The sequence below is a fragment of the Paramisgurnus dabryanus genome, chromosome 2 (assembly GCF_030506205.2).
Source record: "Paramisgurnus dabryanus chromosome 2, PD_genome_1.1, whole genome shotgun sequence".
Lineage (NCBI taxonomy): Eukaryota > Metazoa > Chordata > Actinopteri > Cypriniformes > Cobitidae > Paramisgurnus > Paramisgurnus dabryanus.
This window is the reverse complement of record NC_133338.1, coordinates 56,382,671-56,397,689: the sequence shown is the minus strand read 5'-3', so window position 1 is coordinate 56,397,689 and position 15,019 is coordinate 56,382,671.

Below are 15,019 nucleotides of genomic sequence, written 5' to 3'. Positions count from 1 at the left end.
CGTGTCATCACAAAATAAGTGCCTGCTGCCTAGAACTTGAAAGGAGACGCTCGCGTGTACCAGATATTCGCACAATCTCATGCGTAATCAGAGTTTACTGTAAAGGGAGTGTCTTGCGTGTATTTAGGGAACACGAGCGTCTCTTTTATCATAAACGGTTTTGACGCGTCTCTAGCAGGCACTTATTTCGACAAAACACGTGATGCACACAGGATCTCTAGACACGCATGACACATATTTTGAAAAAGGGAACCACACACGTGACAATCCGAACACTTATTATGAATTTGCGCATCCTCGGAAGTGCAGTCACGAGCCGCCACTGGTCTAAATCTGTGTTAAGCCGAGTTCAGACTGCACGATTTTCAAAGTAGTTTGGTCACAGATCTTTTCACATTGCATGACTATGGGGTAGCGTTCAGTCGCAGCTGTTTTGACACTGCACCATGGATCTGTACTGTTAGACTTTTTATTATATATATGCGATACTGCCATTACAGTACCATAACTGTACATGTTTTTTTACAGTATAATGACTTTACCGCAGTTCCATTTTACAGTATACCCTTACTGTAACCTATTTAAAAAAATATATTGCCTTGAAGGGAATCAAACCCTGGTTGCCCATGTCGTAGGTCCGTAAGTTAACACTACCACAGTGCCACAAGGTCACTTGGTAAAAGTTACTCACTACACTCCACAAGTAGCCTTCTCTGTCACTCTTCCGACACTCCGAGGAGCGAAATCTTGGCGTCACTAGTGTTTTGAAGTCTTGAGGTCAAATTCAAATCTGACGGTCAATCATTTATCTTTAATCCCTTTCTGTCACGGTAGGAAATCCACTGTTTCCTCCGTGTCATGTGTGTGTGTGTGTGTTTGTTTACTCACTGCTCTGCCATGTGCTCATCAGTCTGATGCCGCTCACCTGTGTGTTGATTGTCTCACTCCAGCTGATCATCATTTCTGCTACTCCATAAAAACTCACATGACTCTCTGTTCCCTGCCAGATGATTACTCTATGTTCAGCTCCTGTGTCGTGTGGTTCTCTGTGGCGTGCTGTTTGGATTACGTGTTTTCAGTTGGATTGTTTATTGTCGTCGTCGTCTCCGTGTGGATGTTCCTGTGTACAGTTCGGATCTTCACCACTGCTCACCACTCCACCAACGACGCACTCAATAACATCTTCACCAACTCACCACCGTAGTCTTCGCCACCATTGCCACCATCAGTGGACATATCTGCCTCTGCATTTGACTCTGTTTCTCTCTTTTTGTTTATATCAATAAACATTGTTTATATTTCACCTGCATTTGCTTCCGCGTATTTCGTATCATTACAGAATCATCCGGCCAACATGGAAGCAGCAGGCGATCAACCTACCACAACGCTCGAGGAGTTTCTTCAGAGATCATTGGCTCGTATGGATCATCAAGACAAAGCTATCGAGGATATGCGGAAGGCCGTCCATGCAATGGTGCCGAAAGCGTCCGAGCTCTCTCAGCGATCTCCACATCCCACGCTACCCACTGCGCCACCCACGCCGCCCGCACCATCTTCACCTCCAGGGGGTAGTTTTTTACCAGAACCCCGGTTACCTATTCCCAAGAAGTACTCCGTTGCCAGAGATGCCCGGTAAAAGACCAAGCCCAGTAGTAAGACGGAGGCTACTATCGGGCGGGATCTCTGCACACAAGACCTCGACTACATCTACTCTCCTTCCGGTGAGACTACGGTGGTCCACTAAGACACACACTGGGGATGCACTTTTGGACTCTGGGGCGGAGGGAAACTTTATCGAAAGCGCACTTGCACGTAAGCTCCAGATACCCTTCATCCCACTTACTCACCAGATCGCTCCCTTTGCGCTCAACGGATTACAGCTTCCCACTATCAAACACACCACCGCTCCAGTCACGCTCATCACCTCTGGCAACCACACTGAGACTATTTCATTCTTCATCACTGACACATCCCTCTCACCCATCGTTCTCGGACATCCTTGGCTCCACTCTCATAATCCCAAAATTGACTGGAAACTGGGTTCTGTTACCAGCTGGAGCGAGGAGTGTCATAAGTCCTGTCTTGTCTCTGCCTGTCTAACTGTTTCTGAGTCTGTGTTTCAGGGGGAAGCAGTGGATTTGTCTAACGTGCCCGCGGAGTACCTCGACCTGAAGGAGGTGTTCAGTAAGTCACGGCTGATTCTCTCCCTCCGCATCGTCCCTATGACTGTGGTATAGACTTATTGCCAGGTACGTTTCCGCCTAAGGGCAAGTTATACTCTCTATCTGTTCCTGAGATGGAGGCCATGGAGAAATACATTTCTGATTCTTTAGCAACGGGGTTCATTCGTCCTTCCTCCTCTCCAGCGGGGGCGGGGTTCTTTTTTGTGGGTAAGAAAGACGGATCCTTGTGACCTTGCATTGACTACCAAGGGTTGAACAACATCACGGTGAAGAATACGTATCCTTTGCCGTTGATGTCTTCGGCCTTCGAGAGGTTGCAGGGAGCGTCTATCTTCACTAAATTGGACTTACGTAACGTTTATCATTTGGTTCGCATCAGGAAGGGGGATGAATGGAAGACTGCTTTTAACACCCCTAGAGGCCATTTTGAGTACTGCGTGATGCCTTTCAGGCTCACGAACTCTCCAGCGGTCTTGCAAGCACTCGTTAATGCCGTGTTGCGAGACATGGTAGATCAGTTTATATATGTTTATCTGGATGACATACTAATTTTTTCTTTGTCTCTCCAGGAACATTTGCAACACGTACGATGAGTGCTTCTGCGGTTGCTAGAGAATGGGCTTTTTGTCAAGGCGGAAAAATGCGTTTTTCATGCACAGTCTGTTTCTTTTCTAGGACACATCATTTCGACTGAGGGTGTTCGCATGGATCCTGACAAAGTTAAGGCTGTGGTTGATTGGCCATCCCCAGAGTCTCGCAAGGCCCTGCAGAGATTTCTGGGGTTCGCCAATTTTTACCAGCGTTTTATTCGCAATTTCAGCCAACTAGCCGCACCTCTGACCGCCTTGACCTCCTATAGTTTGACGTTCAGGTGGTCAGACGCAGCCGAGGCTGTGTTTGCCAAACTGAAAAGCTGCTTTGTTTCAGCTCCCATTCTCGTCACCCCTGATCGCTCACGTCAATTCATAGTGGAGGTCGATACGTCAGAGGTGGGGGTTGGAGCAGTGCTTTCCCAGCGTGCATCCTCAGACGGAAAGGTTCATCCTTGCGTGTATTATTCTCATCGTTTATCTCCTGCGGAAGTTAACTATGACATTGGCAATTGACAGTTGTTAGCAGTCAAACTAGCACTGGAGGAATGGCATCATTGGCTTGAAGGGTCAGGGGTACCTGTCATTGTATGGACGGACCATAAGAATCTCGAATACATTAGAACTGCCAAAAGACTTAACTCCAGGCAGGCTCGGTGGGCTCTATTTTTCGGTCGTTTCGATTTTACACTCTCTTACCGGCCGGGTTCCAAAAACATGAAACCCGATGTTTTATCCCGTCTTTTTGAGCGTTCCGATCATACTGCCACTCCCGAGCACATTTTACCGGAGACCATCATTATCTCCGCGCTCAGATGGGAGGTCGAATCGAAGTTTTTGACTGCCTTAGAAGGGGTAACGCCCCCGGCCCGTTGCCCACCGAACCGACTATTTGTGCCGGAGAAGTTACGGTCAGACGTTCTCCAGTAGGGTCATTGCTCCAGTGTTGCTTGTCACCCAGGGGTTAGTAGAACTAGGTTCCTAGTTAAGCAACTATTTTGGTGGCCTGGTATGGCCCGTGACACCCACGATTTCGTCTTGGCTTGTTCGGTTTGCGCCACTGGTAAGACTTCCAATCGACCTCCGGATGGGTTACTATTACCGCTGTCAGTCCCTTCGAGACCTTGGTCCCATATCTTGCTAGATTTCATTACCGCACTCCCACCCTCTAAGGGTAATACAGTGATTTTAACCGTAGTGGACCGGTTCTCGAAGGCGACTCACTTTATTCCCTTGCTCAAACTACCTTCAGCCAAGGAAACAGCGGTAGCTGTCATTGATCACGTCTTCCGTATACATGGCCTCCCGACAGACGTGGTCTCTGACAGAGGTCCCCAATTCGTATCCAAATTTTGGCGTGAGTTTTGCAAATTGCTAGGAGGGACTGTTAGTCTTTCGTCTGGGTTTCATCCCCAGAGCAATGGTCAAACCGAACGAGCCAATCAGGATGTCGAAAGGGTGTTGCGATGTTTGGTCTCCAAGAATCCTTCGTCCTGGAGCCAACAACTCTCTATTGTGGAGTACGCACACAATTCTCTGCCAGTGTCATCTACGAGCATGTCTCCATTTAAGTGTAGTTTAGGTTACCAACCACCTAATTTTTCCAGTCTGGAATCCGAGGTTTCGGTCCCCTCCGCACACGCACTAGTCCAGAGGTGTCACCGCACCTGGACCAGGGCTTGTAGAGCTCTGCTCCAGGTGAGGTCGCGCACCAAGGCTAAGGCCGATTGCCACCGGTCGAAGCCCCCCCGTCTACGTCGTCGGTCAAAGAGTGTGGCTTTCTACCCAGAACATTCCGATGCGTTCCGTTTCGAATAAGCTTGCTCACAAATTTATTGGCCCTTTTGCTGTTACCAAGATCATTAATCAGGTAACAGTGCGTCTTAACCTCCCTCCGGCGTACAGGAGGGTTCACCCTGTGTTTCACGTTTCCAAAATTAAACCGGTGATTTTTTCCCGTCTTAATCCGCCTGCCCCGGTTCCCCCCCGCCTCGTCTCGTTAATGGGGAACCGACGTATTCGGTCAATCGTATCCTGGACTCTAGACGGAGGGGACGCGGATTTCAGTACTTGGTGGATTGGGAAGGTTACGGTCCATAGGGGAGAGAAGGTGGGTTCATGCTCGGGACATACTGGATCACCGCCTTATTGATGATTACAATCAACAGGTATAGCAGGCTGGAAACGTCAGGTGACGTCCTAGGAGAGGGGGTACTGTCACGGTAGGAAATCCATTGTTTCCTCCGTGTCATGTGTGTGTGTGTGTGTGTGTGTGTGTGTGTGTGTGTGTTTGTTTACTCACCGATCTGCCATGTGCTCATCAGTCTGATGCCGCTCACCTGTGTGTTGATTGTCTCGCTCCAGCTGATCATCATTTCTGCTACTCCATAAATACTCACATGACTCTCTGTTCCCTGCCAGATGATTACTCTATGTTCAGCTCCTGTGTCTTGTGGTTCTCTGTGGCATGCTGTTTGGATTACGTGTTTTCAGTTGGATTGTTTATTGTCGTCGCCGTCTCCGTGTGGATGTTCCTGTGTACAGTTCGGATCTTCACCACTGCTCACCACTCCACCAACGCCGCACTCAATAACATCTTCACCAACTCACCACCGTAGTCTTCGCCACCATTGCAACCATAAGTGGACATATCTGCCTCTGCATTTGACTCTGTTTCTCTCTCTTTGTTTATATTGTGATGTCATGAGAGGCTACACAGTTTTCAGCAGGATGGCTCAAGTAGTGTGAGGAGACAAAGTTCAAATAAAACAAGGATTTTATTATAGTTTTTGGGAATTAACAACAAAAATCGTTCTGGCATCTTGTTGACCTTCAAGCATCAAACTTCAATGAGGTCTCTTCTCATAGTCCTGATTCCCTCAGGTAAATAAACATTCTTCTATTCTTACTTCAGTCCATGTAGATTGTGGTCAACCCAGTAACAAGCCCTTCTTCAGTCTGATAAGGATTTCCAACGGCAAGGTTTTTCCAATGTTAGTTTCTCCAGCTTTTGTGTTCCTCTTCTGCTAGTGCAGCTTAGAGTTTTATTTCTCAAACCCCACACACACACTGATTGTGTCTCTCACCCTTAAAAAGCCTTCAGCTCATCAGATCCTAATCAGTCTCAGCTGTGTGGGAATATTGATTTATTTGAGGGGTGACGTTCCCGACTAGCCCAGCAGATGGAGCCATAGCTGTTTGTGATTGAAGCCATCTCAGAGAAATGTACCGTCCCTCCAGGACACAGCCTCTAGTGACATCACACATTCCTCCCCTCGAGACCGACGTCCTCGTCGGGGTAAAGGCAGAGAAGAAGGCATCACGCCGGGAGAGGGCATCTGCATTGCCGTGGTGCTTGCCAGCCCTGTGTACAACAGAAAAGTTAAACGGTTGCAAGCTCAAAAACCATCTGGTAACTCTACTGTTAGTTTCCTTGTTCTTTGCCATCCATTGCAAAGGGGCGTGATCAGATACCACAGTGAAACGTCGACCCAGGAGATAGAACCGCAGGGACTCCAGGGCCCAGGTTACAGCAAGACATTCCTTTTCCACGGTTGAATAATTCTTCTCCCTTGGAAGTAACTTTCTGCTTAGATAGAGAATAGGATGTTCTTCACCGTCGTGTGCCTGGGTGAGGACAGCACCTAGACCCACCTCTGATGCATCCGCTTGGACAATGAATTCTTTCTTAAAGTCAGGCGCCACCAGGATTGGACTGGAGCAGAGTGTTCGCTTTAAGTTAACAAAGGCTGCCTCTGCTGCAGGATTCCACTTCACCATTCGTGAGTGGCGTTTGGTTGTCAGCTCTGTTAAAGGTGTAGCTATGGTAGCAAAGTCCATAATAAAACGTCTATAGTAACCGGCTAGGCCCAAAAATGACCTTACTTGCTTCTTGGTGATGGGCTGTGGCCAGTCCTGTATGGCCTGCAGTTTGGCTTTTTGAGGTTTGACCAACCCTCGCCCAATGGTGTACCCCAGGTAATTTGTCTCATTGAAGGCCAACCTGCACTTTTTTGGGTTCGCTGTGAGCCCTGCCTCCTTGAGCGAATCCAGCACTGCTTGTACTCGGGGTATGTGGCTGTCCCAGTCTGGACTTTGTATGACCACATCGTCCAAATATGCCGCTGCGTACCTCTTGTGGGGAGCAAAGACTCGATCCATTAGGCGTTGGAATGTGGCAGGTGCCCCGTGGAGACCAAATGGAAGATGGGTATAATGGTAGAGGCCGTCCGGGGTGGCAAAGGCTGTCTTCTCTTTGGATGCCTGGGTCAAGGGCACTTGCCAGTAGCCTTTGGTGAGGTCAAGGGTGGTTAGGAAGCGAGCATGCCCCAAGGAGTCTATTAAATCATCGACACGAGGCATTGGGTAAGCATCGAATTCTGACACCTCATTCAACTTTCGATAATCATTACAAAACCGTACTGATCCGTCTGGTTTGGGAACTAGTACAATGGGACTTGCCCAGGCACTTTGGGACTCTTCAATTATTCCCATCTCTAGCATCTTCCTTACCTCCTCTTGTATAGCTACTTTTCGGGCCTCCGGCACACGGTATGGACGCTGATTTACCGTTTTGCCAGGCCTGGTGCGGATCTCATGTTGGACCACCTCTGTGTGTCCTGGAAGGGAGGAGAAGACCTCCCGGTTCCGATCTACGAGTTCCAGGGCCATCTGTCGTTGATGTGGGGACAGACTCGGACCCAGCTGAACCTCTTCTCGCACCAATTCCTTGGTCCCTGTGGGGGGTAGACAGCTGAACATCGCCTCTCTGGCGTGCCACTTCTTTAAGAGGTTAACATGATAAATCTGCTCAGTTTTCCTTTTCCCAGGTTGCCTCACCTTGTAGTTTACCTCTCCCATGCGTTCAATGACCTCATATGGTCCTTGCCAGGTTGCCAGGAATTTACACTCAACCGTTGGCACCAGGACCAGCACTCTGTCTCCCGGCTTAAACTCCCTGGGTTGAGCAGACCTGTTGTAGGAGGCTTGCTGTTGCCGCTGACTGGCCTCTAGGTGTTCACGCATCATGGGATAGATGGCCTTCATTCTGTCCCTCATGTTCCCGACATGCTCGATCAATGTTCGCTGTTGGCATGGCTGCTCTTCCCAGGCCTCCTTGGCGATGTCGAGCAGTCCTCTGGGTCTGTAGGAAAGCAAGAGCTCGAATGGTGAAAAACCAGTAGAAGACTGAGGTACCTCTCTCACCGCAAATAGTATGTATGGTAACAGCTGGTCCCAGTTGCGTCCATCTTCCCCAACTGCCTTCCGTAGCATGGATTTTAGTGTTTTGTTAAAACGTTCGACTAAGCCATCCGTCTGGGGGTGATAGACTGAGGTTTTCAGCTGTTTAATTTTCAGTAACGCACAGAGTTCTTTCATCACCCTAGACATAAATGGAGTCCCTTGATCTGTCAATATCTCCTTTGGGATTCCCAGACTAGTTGAGAGGAGGAACAGCTCTTTGGCGATTTGTCTGGATGTAGCCTTCCTCAGTGGAATGGCCTCAGGGTAACGGGACGCATAGTCCAGGATGACTAGGATATACTGATGTCCCCTGGAACTTCTTGGTAAGGGCCCAACTATGTCTAACCAAATCCTCTCAAATGGAGTTCCGATAATGGGCAGGGGAATGAGCGGGTTTCTATATGTGGGTTTTGGCGCCACCTGCTGACACTCAGGGCAACTATGGCAGTAGTTCTCTATTTCTCTGTGTACGCCTGGCCAAAAGAACCGTCGCAGGATTCTTTCCTTAGTCTTCTCTATGCCTAAGTGGGCCCCTAGCAGGTGCGTGTGTGCTAGGTTGAGTACGTTGGCCCGATACGGCTGTGGCACAAGGAGCTGTTCAAGCACTTCATCATTTTTCTTTACTACCTGATACACTAACCCTCTATTTATTGCAAAATGGGGGTAAGTGGGGCTTGTCCTATCACCTAACACTACTCCCTCTAATACCTGCACATTTCTTAAGGCATTTGCAAGAGTGGGATCTTGTAATTGAGCCATACCATACTGGCCTGTGAGAGGGGGAAGCTCTTGGGTGGCTTGGACGTCTTCGTCACTAGGGACCGGAGCACTTTCCTGGGCCACTTCATCTTCTCCCGTGTCCGGACCAGCCTCTGTGTCAGTCTGGTCATCTGCCACTCCTGCCAGGGCCCAGGTGGGCGTGAGTGATTTAGAGGGTTGCACTTGAGCATTCTCAGGGTAAGTTTTGTCTCTCCGTCTACGAGGTACGCGGATTAGCCTCTCTTGAGTTTCTCTCCAGAGTGGGTAAAAGGCTGGGCAGTCTCGCCCAATTAGGACAGGGACAGGGAGGGAATCAACCACCCCCGCCGCCGTGAGTATGGTGCCCCGGGTGGTGGTCATTGTGAGTTCCGTAACGGGGTAGTCTCTGGTGTCTCCATGGACACAGGAAACAGGGAGGATTTTCCCTGGGGTCAGACATGATGGGCTTACCAGGTCCTTACGCACCAGGGTGACCCGGCTACCTGAATCTAGTAAGGCCTCCACATCCTGTTGATTCACCGTCACCGGGCAGGTGGGGGGTCGATCTGAGCCCCCATCTACGACTCCAACGAGCGAGGCATAATGGTGTGCGGGTGGTGAGCTGGAGGACTCAGCAGTGGGCATAGGTTCATCCGCTGGTTTCCCGCACTGCCAAGAGATATGTCCCATCTCCCCACATCGGTAACACTGTCGAGCTTCACTCTCTCGCTGTACTCTCCCTGAACCCGACTGGTTTCTGGCTCCCCCTGGAGCTGGGATAGGTCCTGACATGGCTGGGCTCGAGACCTTGGGGTTCTTTAGTCGAGCTCCTCCTACCTGCAGCGGGAACGAACTCCTGGGGTCTTTCCGCGAAGCCCGCAGCATCTCCGCTGTAGCCTGGTATCTTTCTACGGCTTCCACCGTCAGATCAGCCGTGTTCAAGGCCTGCTGACTAATAACCCGCTTCGCCTCATAAGGCAGGGCACGCAAGTAACGATCCACTACAATGGCCTCCACCACTGCCGCTGCCGTATTCCTCTGCGGATCTAGCCATTTCCTTGTGATCCGGACAAGTTCATGCATCTGCGCCCGAGGAGGCTGGTCTGGTTGGAAGGTCCAGCTGTGGAAGCGCTGGGCCATACTAAACTTGGTGAGCCCATTTCTTCTGAGGATCTCAGACTTCAGGGCATCATAGTCAGTTACCTGGTCGGGGCCCAGGTCCCGGACGGCGTTCAGCGATTCCCCAGTTAAGAAGGGGGCTAACAGGCCAACCCATTGCTGCTTGGGCCAGGCTTCCCTAGTGGCCGTGGCTTCAAAGGCATGCAGGTAAGCCTCAATGTCATCGGTGGACCCCATCTTAGCTATAAAATCACTTGCCTTTATTGGGCGGGCATTTTGGACGATCATCCGTCTCTGCAACTGCAGTTCCTCTGATTTCAGAAGATTGGCTTTCTTTTGCTCCTCCAATAGAGCGGCGTTTGCTTGCATCTGGGCTTGCTGGCCAGCAACAAGGGCTTTCAAAATTTCCTCCATTTTATTCGGTGGGGGGTTTACGGCCAACTTGGAAAACTGGGTGATCAAACTTTCAGTATCCTCCTCTGACATGCACTATTGAAGCTTGAGCAATGCCCACATTCTCCACCATCTGTGATGTCATGAGAGGCTACACAGTTTTCAGCAGGATGGCTCAAGTAGTGTGAGGAGACAAAGTTCAAATAAAACAAGGATTTTATTATAGTTTTTGGGAATTAACAACAAAAATCGTTCTGGCATCTTGTTGACCTTCAAGCATCAAACTTCAATGAGGTCTCTTCTCATAGTCCTGATTCCCTCAGGTAAATAAACATTCTTCTATTCTTACTTCAGTCCATGTAGATTGTGGTCAACCCAGTAACAAGCCCTTCTTCAGTCTGATAAGGATTTCCAACGGCAAGGTTTTTCCAATGTTAGTTTCTCCAGCTTTTGTGTTCCTCTTCTGCTAGTGCAGCTTAGAGTTTTATTTCTCAAACCCCACACACACACTGATTGTGTCTCTCACCCTTAAAAAGCCTTCAGCTCATCAGATCCTAATCAGTCTCAGCTGTGTGGGAATATTGATTTATTTGAGGGGTGACGTTCCCGACTAGCCCAGCAGATGGAGCCATAGCTGTTTGTGATTGAAGCCATCTCAGAGAAATGTACCGTCCCTCCAGGACACAGCCTCTAGTGACATCACAATATCAATAAACATTGTTACATTTTTCACCTGCATTTGCTTCCGCGCATTTCGTATCATTACACTTTCTTGTTTCTATCTACAATTCTCAATAAATTATTAACACTGCTGAAAAACAATTCACATTTTGAAATTTATTTTACTGCTAAAAGCATAACAAATAAAATGTATTTCATTTCATGGATATATTTTATTTTTCCATTTTATTTGTTTTTATAAAACTGTTTTATCCAACTATAGTAGCACTACTGCTGTTGTTTTACAGCAGTCTACCGCAAATCAAAACATACAGTAAATCACTGTAAATTAAATGTCAATACCCATAATGCAATGCATATTACAGTAATGAACTGGAAAAGAAAATGATGGTATTTTACTGGGCATTTTGTGGTAAGTAACTGTAGAAACTACAGTTAAGTCTAACAGTGTGCGACAGGGGCTTCCACACTGCATGACTTTTAAGAGTCATAGTACCTGAAAGAGCTGTGCATAATATCGCCTTTACCATTCAGAATCAATATAGGATATTTTAGTGTGTGTCATGATCAGGCCCGAGGTGGGTAATCGGGAGAACCGGGAGAATTCCCGGTGGGCCGCTTCACTTTTGGGCCGGTCGACTTTTTTTTTTTTTTACATTTGTCACGTCAGTGAGTCTATCTTCTCTTAAATGACACTTCACACGTTTCGCATTGGCAGCGCGCAGCCTCTGCATGGGTTGTACCATGTGAGGGAGTTTTCCCCTCCCCTCCCATTGAGTTGGTTCGGTCCATAGCACGTCCAAGAAAACTTTTCTCCGGTAGGCTGGGCCGGCCCTACCGTAACAATACGCGTCTGAGAGGAGGAGGGCGTAAAAAACAGGTTGAAGAAAAAATCCATTGAAGGGAGGATGCTGCCAAATGTGCCAAACTTACAAATTTATTTTAAATAGGACAAACAAAAGTGACAAAAACAGGTAACTTAAAGAGAAATAAGCCTAGTAATGATTAGCATTAGCAACGTAATTATTCGGCTAATACTGTTGTCAAACTATTTACAAGCCAACATTTTATTTTAGTTAAAATGTTAGCTTTTTGTGTATACATGGACTTTGCAAATATTATGCAGACAGCTTATGAGCAGCAGATAAGCCAGTTTCCCGCTGAAAATGAGGAGGCCATGAATAAACAACATGAATTAAAGTTATTTAACCCTCAGGTTGTGTTGAGAACCCTATAAGACGTTTTGTGTTCCCAGTCAAAAATGACAAGCCTAAAAAAGCTTATAAATCACTTGTTATGCTATACCAGAGGCGATTCTAGGGTTAATGCTTTAGGGGTGCTGAGCACCCAATGAGCTCCGCTGCCACCACCCACTCTTTTTTCCTACAGAAACCAATAATATGTTTATTGTAAAATAACTATCTTTTTAACATTGGTTCAACTAACTCCAAAATCCAGATTTTTTTGAAGACCTTTCAGGCATGAAAACGGGTCAGGGGTGAAAAAGATGAGAAGAAAATTACCCCTCTAGGGTAATAAAATTACACATTTTTTAAAATTACATATTTTAAAGCATCAATCTGATGAGTTTTGAGATGCATTTTTTTTTGCCAACCTTTTTATTTCTAATTAGTGGCGAGCTTGCACTTTTTTGCCATTAATGCTATATTAAAGTATCAGGACAAAAGGTGGGCTACAGCAGCAGTGTGGGTATGGTTTTATGTGAATATACAGTGTTTCGTTTTAAGCCTTTGTCAAAATGAAAAATCTCCTAATTTATAACTTTTATGCCTACAATGTATGGTAGGTTTATTAATAGTTTGTTAATTTACAGCTTTTCTTTTAACAGTCCTTTAATTGAACCATTACCTTTACTATATGTCTAAAACAAAACACTTGTGACTCCTGCACTAAGGGTTAAAAACGTTATCCCCTTCATATTAATCTAACATGTGACGAACTAAAAAAATATTTATTGTCTAGTTTGATAGTCAGACAGTTAGTGATTTCACACATAACTTACCGGTACTGGTGGTATACACAGTGAAACGTAGTTTGTTTTCACTCTGTTCCAAACGCCATGTTTTCATGACGAATTACCAGAAAAGACGCACGTGACGTCATGTTTACATGACTCCCGATTGTTAAAATAAGTCTCAAATTAACGATAAATCATACAATAAACTTTAACAACAGAGACACACGTATGCAACTACCCACTGAGACGCACAAAACTGCATGCGTCTTGCAGAAGAACATTGTAACCGGCGCTACTTCTCTCCGTTTAAGTCTATGGACGAGTCACCCAGGTACTGTACTACTCCGCAGCGCGCGGGTACCCGCCGGACTAAAATAATCCGAAAATAAACACTTATTATACGTGTACCATGGTGATTCAGTATAAGACAAAAACGCGGCTTGAAAGATTGATTCGTGATGTACTCGCTCATTATAAACATAACGTAAACATTTTGTAAGATTCATGCAAGCAAGTTGCATCACAACACTTTTAACTGATTCTCACTCTGCGTGTGTTTCGTGCTCGGGCTAAGCGATGCAGGTACAGAGAAGTAAAAGAAGAGGATGACACCATTTGCTAAGCGTGGAGGTTTTCATTTTCTACCTTAACATATACATTTTAAACCACGGAGTATGTTTTGGACATTATTTAACCTTGTCAAAGACGAACGAACATTTTAGAATAAATACATTTCTTGCTCCAAGTTTTAGGGGTGCTGAGCTCCTTTTTAGGGGTGCTGAAGCACCCCTAAAAAGGGGCTAGCCTCGCCCATGTATTTACCCAATATTGGATTCAATATTTTTGTCAAATTGTTTTCTTTTTTAATTAGGACTGGGTTTCATATTTCTATTTGCATCTGATTAATCATAGGCCTCAAAGCATTAGCTATGCTAATAGTTTATCAACCTTTTCTTGTGGAATAGATCCAAAAAGGGCTGGGTTATTTTTTACCCAGCATGTTTGTTCTGTCCAATATTTACCCATTATGGGTCAAAAATAACCCAGCCTTTTTAAGAGTGTAGAGGAATATTTTTGTTAACTTCTCATCTTAAGTGAAATATTATTTAGCTTTTACCTTATTTGTTGAACCATGATATTAATAAAAAACTATAGTAAGAGCTGTGCTTAATTTATCCAATTTGAAAAAAGTGCTAATTTGGAATAACACTATGGAAAAGTGGGCCGGTCTTGGGCCTGAAACTCCCGGGCTGAAAAGTGGCCCCACTCCGGCCCTGGTCATGATTAACTGTTACCCCCCCACACACACTTTATACATTGGTGCTGTTTAATGCTTCATTCTCATTGGCTGAGAAACATTCACTGTGCATTATTATTCAATTATTATTCCAGCTCTGTCGACCCCATTACAGTTCATTACTGAAAACCAGGCTTTAGATGAGATGCTGAAAAAAAATGTAAAAAGTCTAACTCACAATAGCATTTTAAGGAGAAAAACCTGTCAAATGTCTTAAAATAAATATCTGAACAATGTCTAATTCTGTGGTAATTGTGGTAGGCCTATAAGCGGAATAACTGACTTGAGTGTGCATTATTTTCAAATATTTGTTATTTTCAAATATATCATACTACAGCTAAACTGCATATTCATAATTAATCAAAATAAATAATCTAATTTAAATACACAGAACTACGTCTAAAACTAAAAATACTGAAATGTATGCTGCTTAAGACATGTTATTGGCTGTTGTATTTACATAAATAATGAGGTAAATCTATTAAAGGATTTGAGGGATGTTTTGTGGATATTTTTATTAATCATTTATTAAAGTATAATTGTTTTATATGATTATGTTTTAGTGTTGCCTTACATGTTCTGTTTTATATTCTAAAGATGTGTTATTTAAAGTTACCATTGTAACTTTATTGTACTTGTAAATTAGTACTTTTATTCCTTTGAACAAAATACTGCCGAAAAGAGCTTTTACTACTGGTATAAGAAAGTAACCAAATTCACGTAGCAGGTGTTTTGTCTTAAATAATAAGATTGCTCAATCACCATGCAATTAATGTCCCCCCACCCTTACAACGCT